The sequence below is a fragment of the Anabrus simplex genome, chromosome 2 (assembly GCF_040414725.1).
Source record: "Anabrus simplex isolate iqAnaSimp1 chromosome 2, ASM4041472v1, whole genome shotgun sequence".
Lineage (NCBI taxonomy): Eukaryota > Metazoa > Arthropoda > Insecta > Orthoptera > Tettigoniidae > Anabrus > Anabrus simplex.
The window spans coordinates 612881607-612894101 of record NC_090266.1 but is presented as its reverse complement, the minus strand read 5'-3'; the positions used below and the strand labels follow the sequence as shown (position 1 = coordinate 612894101).

Below are 12495 nucleotides of genomic sequence, written 5' to 3'. Positions count from 1 at the left end.
TCAGGGGAAGGCCTAAAATTTAATTCTCAAATATTTACATTATTAATGGTCCTATCGATAAGTACTACGTAACTAAAGTTATATAGAATTAAATTTCCGATCATTTAGTCATACATTGTTACCGTACAGCCTTTGATAACACAGATATTAATGAATTTGTATTTTTGTTGCCAAGTCCATATCGACGCCGAGCCACGAGAAAATGGGTAAATAGAATTTAATGAAATTCGGTATATAGAATTGGGGGATAAGAAACTACAGTCTAAATTATAAACAATTGTATTCACCCTGGATGACATTGTAGTTTAGGGGAAGGTGCCTAAAATTTAATTTTTAAATACCTAGGTTATTTCTCCCATCGAAAAGTACTACATAACAAAAGTTATAGAGAATACAATTTCCGAACATTTATGTTTTATTCTTTTTTACCGCACTGTCCATGATAGAGAGGTATTTCAGAGTCAGAAGAAAACTAAAGGTGAAGGCCTACAATATTGAAAGCCCTTAACAATGATCAACAATAACATTACCGTACATTGACCATTCTTTGTTGTGATGTTCTTTGTCTCTTATGCTGCCGCTCAACTCCGATAGATGGGATTACTGCTGCGTACCAGGTATAACAGCCTGACTGAATATTGGCGGGAAATAGCCGAGGAATTAGAAAACTTTCTTCTTTAGCATGGTATTCCTCTGGCACATACATTTTCGGATACGTACTGCTGGTACGTAACACACTGTTTCATCATAGTATTCCAACTATTCGATCCCTACTCTGACGCGCTGTTTTGAATGAGCAGTGTGCCCACTTAAGGCAGAGACTCAGTAGTAGTAGTAGTAGTAGTAGTAGTATGACCTGCTCTAGAATTACAATTTAAGCATATTCCAAATTATAGCACCACGATTCACTAAATAATTCAAAAATCAACCCTGAAAAGAGCCGTTTCTTCAAAAGGGCTTCTTCATCTTCACTTTTATTAAATTCTACATTCATATTATTCAAAATTAGCAGTGAAGAGGGGGAAGAGGGTGTTTCTCCTCTGGCTTGGAAGAAAGTTTGCCTCCAAGTCAGACAGATTTTTCCTCCGCCAGTGTAGTGAATTGAGATTTTCGGACTCATCAGGTACTCCTAGGAAACAGATTAGTAAAAGGATATAGTTTTTGCCCTTGGACTGTCCACTATTAAACCCCCCCCAAAAAAAGAGACTAAGAATTTTCACGGATCACGGCTGTCTTCGGCCTGGTCATTCCAGCTCTGGAACTTTGGACTGTTAGATCGGCAGCGTAGTACTGTTCGTTAAAAGTGAGAAAATGTCTGGTTTTTCATTTGATCCGGTATTTCATGTGGAATCATTGCTTTTACTCGCGCCATTCCTACTGACGTCATTGTATTGACCTATGTTCATTTCATTTGGGAAAACCACTAAGACACTCTTTCTTAAGATGTAAAAAGGCAGGCGTCTGGCATTATAATGAAATTTCCCAACTTGATTGTGACTGATGGTAGGCAAGCCGGCCTACCATTACAATGAAAATACCCTAACGCAGTCTTCATATGAGAAAAGACGTTTGGTGATTTCTCCATCGCGTTTCTAGGGTAACGTTTAGAGCTATGCAATTTAATACAGTCTTGCTCACAACGTGTACACTACCTAACCCACAATTCTGTATACAATGTAGAATTCCGTAGCGAAGTACGGGTACATCAGCTAGTCTACCAATGAAATGAGACGATGTGTCTGGTTTTAGTCCAGAGCCTTCTCGAACCTTCCTCTCGAGTGTAAAAGCTGACGCTTTTCCGAGCTACCTTGTCTTCTTGATCGTCGAGTGTACTGAGTGTGTGATAATAGTGGAGGCGAGGGCGTTTTGCCCTTCATCGAGCAATCCTGCGCAATAAGGTATTGGCAGCCATGTACTAACTGAAAGCTAACCCGCAGGGAAGGTTTCCTGTCCTTAAGCATGTTACTTTAATTTCCAAACTTCAATAATGTAAACTTCATCTTCAAATGTAATTTTCAAAACCAGCCTAAAAGCACTGGGCTGAAATTCGGGAATAGAGAGTGTGACACCCTCTCGAGTTCCATATCTCTATCAACTTGTATTTGAGATGACTAAATTTTTGTAACCGTTTTATATCTGTAGCTTTGTAACTTAATTTTTCTCTTTCTAGTCACCTCAGTACTATGGGATTAGCCCCTGTAACGTCGGGCAGTGAGCCCTACTAGGGTTTTAAACTTCTAAGTGTCAGTGTCAAGGAGTGCAAGTGTCTGCCACCGCATCATTTTGATTTTCGGGCGAGTAACTTCAGCCTGTTTTTTTCTCTTCCCACCAAGCCCAGGTAGAATGAGTATTCTATACTCCTGTAAAAACTTTGTTGATTGTTGAAGACAGTGATATCTCTTTGAACTATTAAATGTAGGTTGTGCCTCGAGAGGCCTGGAAACTGTAAATTTTCGTTGAGGAAAGATGCTCGGATTGTAATTGTGTTAGGTTCGGAGCTTAGTCTCCTATTCCATTCATAGAGTATAGATGCTATTCCTATTTTGGTAGACACAATCTGTAAATGAAATGGGGAGACCTGTCTCCTTAACTGTTGGGTGTATTTAGCATTTGTGCCCAAATAACTCTGGTAAAATTGTATTCAATTACTGTACCTGAAATCTTGTACTGTCGCTGAGCGACTGGTTTTGTTAATATACACTGACTGACAGAGCAAATGCAACACCAAGAAGGAGTGGTTCGAAAGGGATGAAAGTTGGGGAAAAAACAGAGACGGCACGGACGAATAATTGATGTTTATTTCAAACCGATATGCAGGTTACACAATGCGCACGGCATCGACTCAGTAGGATGTAGGACCACCGCGAGCGGCGGTGCACGCAGAAACACGTCGAGGTACAGAGTCAATAAGAGTGCGAATAGTGTCCTGAGGGATGGTTCTCCATTCTCTGTCAACCATTTGCCACAGCTGGTCGTCCGTACGAGGCTGGGGCAGAGTTTGCAAACGGCGTCCAGTGAGATCCCACACGTGTTCGATTGGTGAGAGATCCGGAGACTACGCTGGCCACGGAAGCATCTGTACACCTCGTAGAGCCTGTTGGGAGATGCGAGCAGTGTGTGGGCGGGCATTATCCTGCTGAAACAGAGCATTGGGCAGCCCCTGAAGGTACGGGAGTGCCACCGGCCGCAGCACATGCTGCACGTAGCGGTGGGCATTTAACGTGCCTTGAATACGCACTAGAGGTGACGTGGATTCATACGCAATAGCGCCCCAAACCATGATGCTGCGTTGTCTAGCGGTAGGGCGCTCCACAGTTACTGCCGGATATGACCTTTCTCCACGCCGACGCCACACTCGTCTGCGGTGACTATCACTGACAGAACAGAAGCGTGACTCATCGGAGAACACGACGTTCCGCCATTCCCTCATCCAAGTCGCTCTAGCCCGGCACCATGCCAGGCGTGCACGTCTATGCTGTGGAGTCAATGGTAGTCTTCTGAGCGGACGCCGGGAGTGCAGGCCTCCTTCAACCAATCGACGGGAAATTGTTCTGGTCGATATTGGAACAGCCAGGGTGTCTTGCACATGCTGAAGAATGGCGGTTGACGTGGCGTGCGGGGCTGCCACCGCTTGGCGGCGGATGCGCCGATCCTCGCATGCTGACGTCACTCGGGCTGCGCCTGGACCCCTCGCACGTGCCACATGTCCCTGCGCCAACCATCTTCGCCACAGGCGCTGCACCGTGGACACATCCCTATGGGTATCGGCTGCGATTTGACAAAGCGACCAACCTGCCCTTCTCAGTTCGATCACCATACCCCTCGTAAAGTCGTCTGTCTGCTGGAAATGCCTCCGTTGACGGCGGCCTGGCATTCTTAGCTATACACGTGTCCTGTGGCACACGACAACACGTTCTACAATGACTGTCGGCTGAGAAATCACGGTACGAAGTGGGCCATTCGCCAACGCCGTGTCCCATTTATCGTTCGCTACGTGCGCAGCACAGCGGCGCATTTCACATCATGAGCATACCTCAGTGACGTCAGTCTACCCTGCAATTGGCATAAAGTTCTGACCACTCCTTCTTGGTGTTGAATTTGCTCTGTCAGTCAGTGTATTTCATTTGAAAAGAAAAGGGGGTTCAAAGGAAATATAACCTTTATTTTTAAAACTTTTAATTAATCTTTTGATTGTAGTAGATAGACCCGTTCATGCCCGCACCTTCTTTCACCTCTGCGATCCACGTAAACTCCGTAACAATGAACATGATGGACTTTGATCCTATTCACTAGCAGCTCCTAATTATTCCTATATAGCAAAATCATTTGCCTTTGCTGGCAGGATCTAGTGTTTACAGTGCACTATGTCTTCTGGTATGGGCTAGAGTAATTTTGTTACTTTCATTGATCTGTCTCTGTCTTATACTTGGCTTTGACAGTATGAAAGTGACTGAGGTATGATCGATGCTAGTAATGCCATTCCTTCTGCAGCCAGTCCCTGCTATGAATGGTGTGAAAATGTTGCTCATAGGGTCGGTTGGTGCATGCATTTCAGTGGGCTTGGCAGACTGATATGTAATAGCAACTTCTGGCTCGGTGAGGAAAGGAACGGGAAACTACCTCACTCCTCATTTCCCTAGTACGCCTCTTCAGTGATGCCTAGGCCATCTATGACAGCTGATGGCGGAGCTGTTGAGGATCCAACCAGCCTTAGGGCTGAAGACTGAACATACATACAGCAAAATCATTATGTTTATTTTTTAAATGACACAAGTCCACTGACTTTAATACCGCTTATTGGGATGAAAAATGTTTATATTTGAATGAATAATATTCTAAACATCATTGTATACTATAGCCTACTCTTTATGGGAAAAATAAAATAAAATATGAAAGTTGTTATAATGTGAAATGTACTCAGTTTTTTGTTTCTCCTGAAAAATTTACTTCCGTGGACAAGTGCCCCTTTGAAAACTAACGACTCAACTTCTATGAAACTTAGCAATACATTTTCATATGATGTGAAATTTTGAGAGAGCTACTTCGTATATAATGTCATAACAACGAATGGTAAGTACCGTAGTACTAGCTGTAAGTAGTTATAACCTAGAGCCACTGGATGGCGTTCATGGGGCTGTCTCGTCCGAAAGCTATAGATTACGGAGACTCTTTTAGCTACTATTGGGTGAAATAACGAGCCCAAATCAACTTCAACTTCACTTTTAGCTACTATCTGTAACCTATTTTGTATTCCTGATATCTTTATTAACTTCAGCAAAGGAAATTTACTCAAAGTTTTCACTGTCTAATAATATTGTTTTTGAAATAAGGGAATTTCATTTCGTTACGTTGGTCACAAGACTGTAAAAGAAATGTAATTAAATGTTCGTGTGTGAATGTGTATATCGTGAGTGAACTGACTGTCGGAATTTGTTTCGTAAATTTTACTGTTGTTATTCAGTGTTAAAGGGAATGGTTGATATTTTTGATAAAAACTACTTGACCAAACTCTCCACTTCTCGGCATACCTGAAAAATTTGCTGCTGTTCAATGAACATTTGAGGTTGGTATGTCAGTTGCTTGAAATTAGTTAAAGGGTATGTGAATTTCATTCGGGTTGACACTAGTTCAGTATATGCCTATTGAAAGAGAACTTACAGTTAGAAAATGTCCTCTAGGGCCTATATTACTTTTTAATAAATGCAGCGAACTATTTAAGTTACAGGTTTTTTTGTTTTTTTCATCTACTGTTCAGGCTGTTGATTCAGTCATCACATAACGTCTGACAGCACAGAACTAAAGTGTATGATGTACAGAACAGTATTTTAGCTTGAGAACGTGTGACTCCGGGCTGAGTAGCTCGGACGATGCAGCGCTGGCTTTCTGAGCATAACTTGGCAGGTTCAATTCTGGCTCAGTCTGGTGGTATTTGAAGGTGTTCAGTTAGATCAATCAGTCAATCAATCAATCAATCAATCAATCAATCAATCAATCATTCATTCATCAGTGATCTGCATTCAGGGCTGTCGCGCAGGTGGCAGATTACGTATCAGTTGTTTACCTAGGTTATTCTTAAATGTTTTCAAAGAACTTCGAAATTTATTTAACATCTCTCCCTATAAATGAATATTTGTACACAGTTTGTCCCCTTGAATTCAAACTTCATATTATGATCTTTCCTACTTTAAAAACTACACTCACCAAGCTCGATAGCTGCAGTCGCTTAAATGCAGCCAGTATTCAGGTGATAGTGGGTTCGAATCCCACTGTCGGCAGCCCTGAATATGGTTTTCCATGGTTTCCCATTTTCACACCAGGCATATGCTGGGGCTGTACCTTAATTAAGGCCACGGCCGCTTCCTTTCCACTCCTAGCACTTTCCTACCCCATTGTCCCCATAAGACCTATCTGTGTCGGTGCAACGTAAAGAAACTTGTAAATAATCCACTCAAGCTTATTCGTCTATTAATGTCATTCCACACGATCACTCCACTGACTTCTCGGAATGTACCACTTAGTTGAGTACCTCATCTCCGTACTCCCAAGTCTTCCCAGCCCAAAGTTTGCAAAATGTGGGTCCCATACACTGTAACCATACTCTAATTTGGGTCTTAACAGAGACTTCACCCTCTCTTTTACATCATTACTACAACCATGTGAAGAGATCTGTAACTTTTCTTTACTTCTTTCTTTTCTTGTATAAATACCTTGGTACGGTACTTACAGTGATCCCCATTATTATATATTTAGCGTATGGTGCTACAGTTGACAATCGCCTCTATGTACATGTTCTTGATAACGTTGCTCATTATCCATAGTTTAACCTTAAAGTATCCTACAGTAGCTCGGACGATACAGTGCTAGCTTTCTGAGCATAAATGATAAATTTACTCATTCGGGACAAACATTTCAAATTCCCTATGGGAATCAACATCTATATCATCTGATAGCCAGGCAGGCATCAATTTTTGGTAATGAGACAGTCTCTCATAGTGCATTGGCACTGCCGGTGGCTCCAAGTAGCCTACGCAATGACCTCCACGGTATGCACTAGCCATGCGTCTTGGTAGGTGTGCTATTTACCAACTGATGAGCCCAACTTGGCACACTGGGGCGAAACGCTGGCAACATCATGCTTTGATGTTACAAAGCCTTCTCCCGACAGTGAGAACTCCATTAAATAAGTATATAGAGTTAGATGAAAAATATTTGTACACACAATTATCAGTGATCTGCATTTAGAGCTGTCGCGCAGGTGGGAGATTCCTTACCAATTGTTTGCCTAGTCTTTTATTAAATGATTTCAAAGAACTGGGAAATATCGTTATATTCTCCGTAAGTACATAATACAAAATAAATAAGTTTAAAATTGAAATGCAGGAAATAATAGGTACCTGTGCAATACTATACATGCTTGTTATAATACTAGGTCTTTATTTATGCTTGGAAGGGAGTTTATCGCTCGAACTTGGCCGCCGATGACAGGTCGTGACCGGCCGCTGGCGCGCGCGTTGTCCGGCACTCTGCAGTTGTTGAGAGCTGAACTCCGAGATAGTAGGGTATTCAATGAAGCTACTGCGTACTGTATGTCGTATTGTATAGTGTTTTATTGTGATTGTGTATAGTGCTGTAATGTATGTGAAATATTTGTTACGTGAACGTGTATATCTGCATAATACTTACATTAAGTGCAGAAAATCGTGCGCTAGGACAAGACAAAAGTTTCGAGCAAAATTTCCAGGGAGACCCATTCCTGTCAATCAGACAATAAAACAACTGGCCAAGAGATTTAAACCTACAGGTTCAGTAAACAATAAAAATAGACATAAAGGTCGTTATCTCCTTACTGAAGCGTGTTTGGTATGAGGATCATAAGTAAAAATCTGTGGCCCCCTCGTAGCCCAGATTTAACGGCATGTGATTTTTATTTGTGGAGAACGTTAAAAAATGTAGTTTATGGGAACAACCCTCACACACTAGATGATGTTATTTGTGTATATCTGCATTAAGTGCAGAAAATCGTGCGCTAGGACAAGACAAAAGTTTCGAGCAAAATTTCCAGGGAGACCCATTCCTGTCAATCGGACATCATCCATCAGTGCTGAAGAACTTGGTAGAGTAACCGAAAACTTCATTAGGATATGCCGATTATTTGGCAGCGCGTGGGGAACATTTTCAGCATAAACTATAAAAATGGTGAGTAAAATGCATGATAAATGCATGATAATCCATGATAATGATTTTTGAGTATAAACTGTAAGCATGGTGAGTAAAATTCGTGATAATGATTTTGAGCACCGTACATATGCAAGCGCGGTAGCCGGCAACTGAACAGTCACTGGTGGCCAAGGTCAAGCGAGAAAGTCCCTTCCAAGCATAAATAAAGACCCTGTACGAAACTTATGTTGTTAATAATAATAACAACAACAACAATAGTATCTGCCTGCAGTTGCCACTGGATGGATTGAGTAGAACAGTGGTTGCTGTTGCCAGTCCCAAGCCGGGATAAAGGAGGAGGGTTGGCTTAATCTATATATATAAAGTAGCTTGTCCTGACTGACTGACTGATTCATCATCGCCGAGCCAAAACTACTGGACATAAAGAAATGAAATTTTGGGGATATATTCATATTATAATGTAGGTGCTCGCTAAGAGAGGATTTTTGGATATTCCGTCCCTAAGGGGGTGAAAAGGGGGGTGAAATTTTAAAATGAGTGTGTCTATATCTCAAAACTTTAAAAGTTTACAGATGTGAAAATTGGTATTTAGAATCTTCTTTAAAAATAAGGAAACACGTATTTTTTTGTTTTCAGACAATCCCAATAGGAGGGGTGAAAAAGGGGTTGAATGCCTTTAATCAGGATACCGCTACTTATATCTCAGAAACTGAAGATATCACAGACCTCAATTTTGGTACTTTCGATCGCTGTCAAAAATAAAGAAACACATATTTTTTTGTTTTTGGAAAATCCAATTAATGCGAGGGTGAAAGGGGGGTGAATTTTTAAAATGAGTGCATCTATATCTCAAAAGTTTTAAAGTTTAGAGATGTAAAAATTGTTATTTAGAATCTTCATTAAAAATAAAGGAACACGTATTTTTTTGTTTTCGGAAAATCCCAATAGGAGGGTTAAAAAGGGGTGAAAAATTGGTTGAATGCCTTTAAAGAGATTACTTATATCTCAGAAACTGAAGATATTAGAGACCTCAAAATTGGTACTTTTGATCGCTTTCAAAAACAAAGTAACACATATTTTTTTGTTTTTGGAAAATCCAATTAATGCGAGGGTGAAAAGGGGGTGAATTTTTAGAATGAGTGCATCTATATCTCAAAAGTTTTAAAGTTTAGAGATGTAAAAATTGGTATTTAGAATCTTCATTATAAATCAAGGAACACGTAGTTTTTTGTTTTCGGAAAATCCCAATAGGAGGGGTGAAAAGGGGGTGAAAATTGGGTTGAATACCTTTAAAGAGAATACATATATCTTAGAAACTGAATATATTACAGACTTGAAAATTGGTATTTGGGATCTACTTTAAAAATAAAGAAACAGGTATTTTTTCATTTTGGGAAAATCCAAATAATGGGGGGTGAAAAGGGGGATGAAATTTTTAAAATGAGTGTATCTATATCTCAAAACTTTTAAAGTTTATAGATGTAAAATTTGGTATTTAGAATCTCCTTTAAAAATACAGAAACATGTATTTTTTGTTTTCGGAAAATCCAAATAGGAAGGGTGGAAAAGGGTGAAAAAGAGGTTGAATGCCTTTAATGAGGCTACTTATATTTCAGAACCAGAAGATATTACAGACCTGAAAATTGGTATTTGGGATCTACTTTAAAAATAAAGAAACAGGTATTTTTTCGTTTTTGGAAAATTCAAATAATGGGGGGTGAAAAGGGGGGTGAATTTTTAAAATGAGTGTGTCTACATCTTAAAACTTTAAACGTTTACGGATGTAAAATTGGTGTTTAGAATCTCCCTTAAAAATAAAGGAACACGTATTTCTTTGTTTTCTCTAAATCCCAATAGGAGGGGTGTAAAAGGGTGAATAATGGGTTGAATGCCTTTAATGAGGATACATATATCTCAGAAACTGAAGATATTACAGAACTGAAAATTTGTAAATGGGATCTCCTTTAAAAATAAAGAAACACACATATTTTTGCTTTTGGAAAATTCAATTAATGGCGGTTAAACAGGAGTGGCAAATTGGGGTGAATTTTTTGAAAGACTATATCTACAGAATATCTGAGAAACGTAAAATGTTACAGACGTAAAAAGTGGGTATTTGGAATCTCCTGTAAGTGAAAAGAAACATAGGTGATTTGTCTTTGGAAACTCCACTTAAGGGGAACTAAAAAGGGGTGAAATTTTAAAATGAGAATTTCTACAGTATATCTTAAAAAACTTAACATGTTACAGAAGTGAAAAATGGTAATTTTTTAATTCTATTAAAAATAAAGAAACGTGTAGGCCTATTTTTAGTTTTCGGAAATACCACTTGGGAAGTGGGGGGGGGGGGGTTAAAGTGACTGAAAATGTTGTTGAATTCTTTTAATTAGGCTACTGATATCTCAAAAATGAAGATGTTACACACGTGAAATTTGATTTTTGGAATCTGCTTTAAACGTAAACAAACACGTATTCTCGGAAAATCCAATGAAGGGGGTTTGGGGGGGTTAAAGGATTGAAAACATTAATTGACTTAATTGTATGAGAATACATACATCTAATAAAAACTAAAGTTGTTACAGACGTGAAAATTGGTATTTTGATCTCTTTTAAAAACAAAGAAAAGCGCGTTTTGGTGGTGGAAATAACCTTTGGGGGGGGGGGGGAGTGAAAAGGAGCTGAATTCCTTTCATGAGGACACATAAATCAAAAACTAAAGAGGTTAGAGTGGTGATAATTGGTATTTAGAAGATCCTTTACTATTAAAGGAACAAGTATTTTTTGCCTTAATATCACTTTGTGAGGGGGGGGGGGGGGGGGGGGAGTGTGAAAGGAAGTTAAAAAAGTGAATTATTTTCAAGGGGATACTTATATCTCAAAACTGAAGGTAATAAACGTGAACATTGGAATCTCCTTTAAACATAAAGAAACACACCTTCTTTTAATTTTTTGGGGGATGGGGGTAAATAAACTTAACGGCGGTGGGGTGTAAAAGGCGGTGAGACCAATTGATTTTACTGTTCATAATGTACTTATAAGGAGCCTCCGTTGCTCAGGCGGCAGAGTGCCGGCCTCTCACAGCTGGGTTCCGTGTTTCAAATCCCGGTCACTCCATGTGACATTCGTGCTGGACAAAATGGCGGCGGGACAGGTTTTTCTCCGGATACTCCGGCTTTCCCTGTCATCATTAATTCCAGCAACACTGTCCAATATTTCATTTCATTTGTCACTCATCGACCATTGCCCCCAGAGGGGAGCTTCGGCAGCCGGCACAATTCATATTGTCGCCGCTAGATGGGGCTTTATTCATTCCATCCCTGATCCTGTCGAATGATAGGAAACAGGCTGTTGACTTTCGAAGTACTTATTCTGATCATAAACCGATCATTTTTAATCTTTCCTGGGTTCTTTTTCAACAGCCATCTTTTCCTTCGGAGAACGTTCTTAGATTAGAGTAGATTCTCCTGGCATATAAATAAAAATTTAAACACATTTGAAATAAACGATAGGAATGATATTGACCGTCAAATTGTTCACCTCTATAATAAGGTCACTAATACACGGAGGTATGTCATTCGTATCGCCAGAAATCCCGCACACTTGCCTACGCGCGACAATGGTGCTGGCCACATTGTCAACAATGACAATGGCAGCAGATGTAATTTACCGCCAAGTAGCGGTCTTGCATACTGCTGTGGGGTCCAGAACATATAATAATAATAATAATAATAATAATAATAATAATAATAATAATGTTCTGGACCGTCGTCACATGTGCGGACCACGCTGGAAACGGGTCCTGGACGGCTAATGACTAAGAATGCAGTCCGGCCGTGGGTTCAGTAGGCTACCGCCAAGGCACCCAAGACGACACCACGACAGATCCCCTGAAGGATTTGATTCATATTAAAAATGCTTATAGGAAAAGATGGCAAAGATTTAGGGACCCAACTAACTGGGTGGAATACCTGGACCTAGCCCGGGAAGTACGAAATCGTTTGCTGGAAAGAAAGATTGAAAAATGGGAGGAAACTTGCCGTAATCTATTAGAAAACGAGTCAGATCGCGAATTTTGGCGGATTCTCGCAGAAAACTGGTCAGATCGCGAATTTCGGCGGATTATATATCTAAAACAATAAGCATTCAATTATAAATTTCAGTATAATACCGTAGCGAAGCACGGGTATCTTGCTAGTAAAGCCATAAAATAACAGGCAGGAAACATCCTGAGGCAACCTCTAACGCTCAGTACTTTAGTTGTATCCCTGAGACCGACTTCGATTGATCTCCCCAGTATCTTCAGCTTGTTAGCATGAT

The 12495-nt window shown here is 40.1% G+C and overlaps 1 protein-coding gene across 1 annotated transcript in view; it reads left to right on the top strand.

Moving 5' to 3' along the window:
- Positions 1-5404: 5404 nt before the first annotated feature.
- Positions 5405-12495, top strand: part of LOC136864261 (potential E3 ubiquitin-protein ligase ariadne-2) — a 238468-nt gene continuing 231377 nt past the window's right edge. The window contains exon 1 of the mRNA XM_067141011.2: positions 5405-5563. The gene's annotated coding sequence lies outside the window, so the exon portion shown is untranslated. The remainder of the gene's footprint in view (positions 5564-12495) is intronic.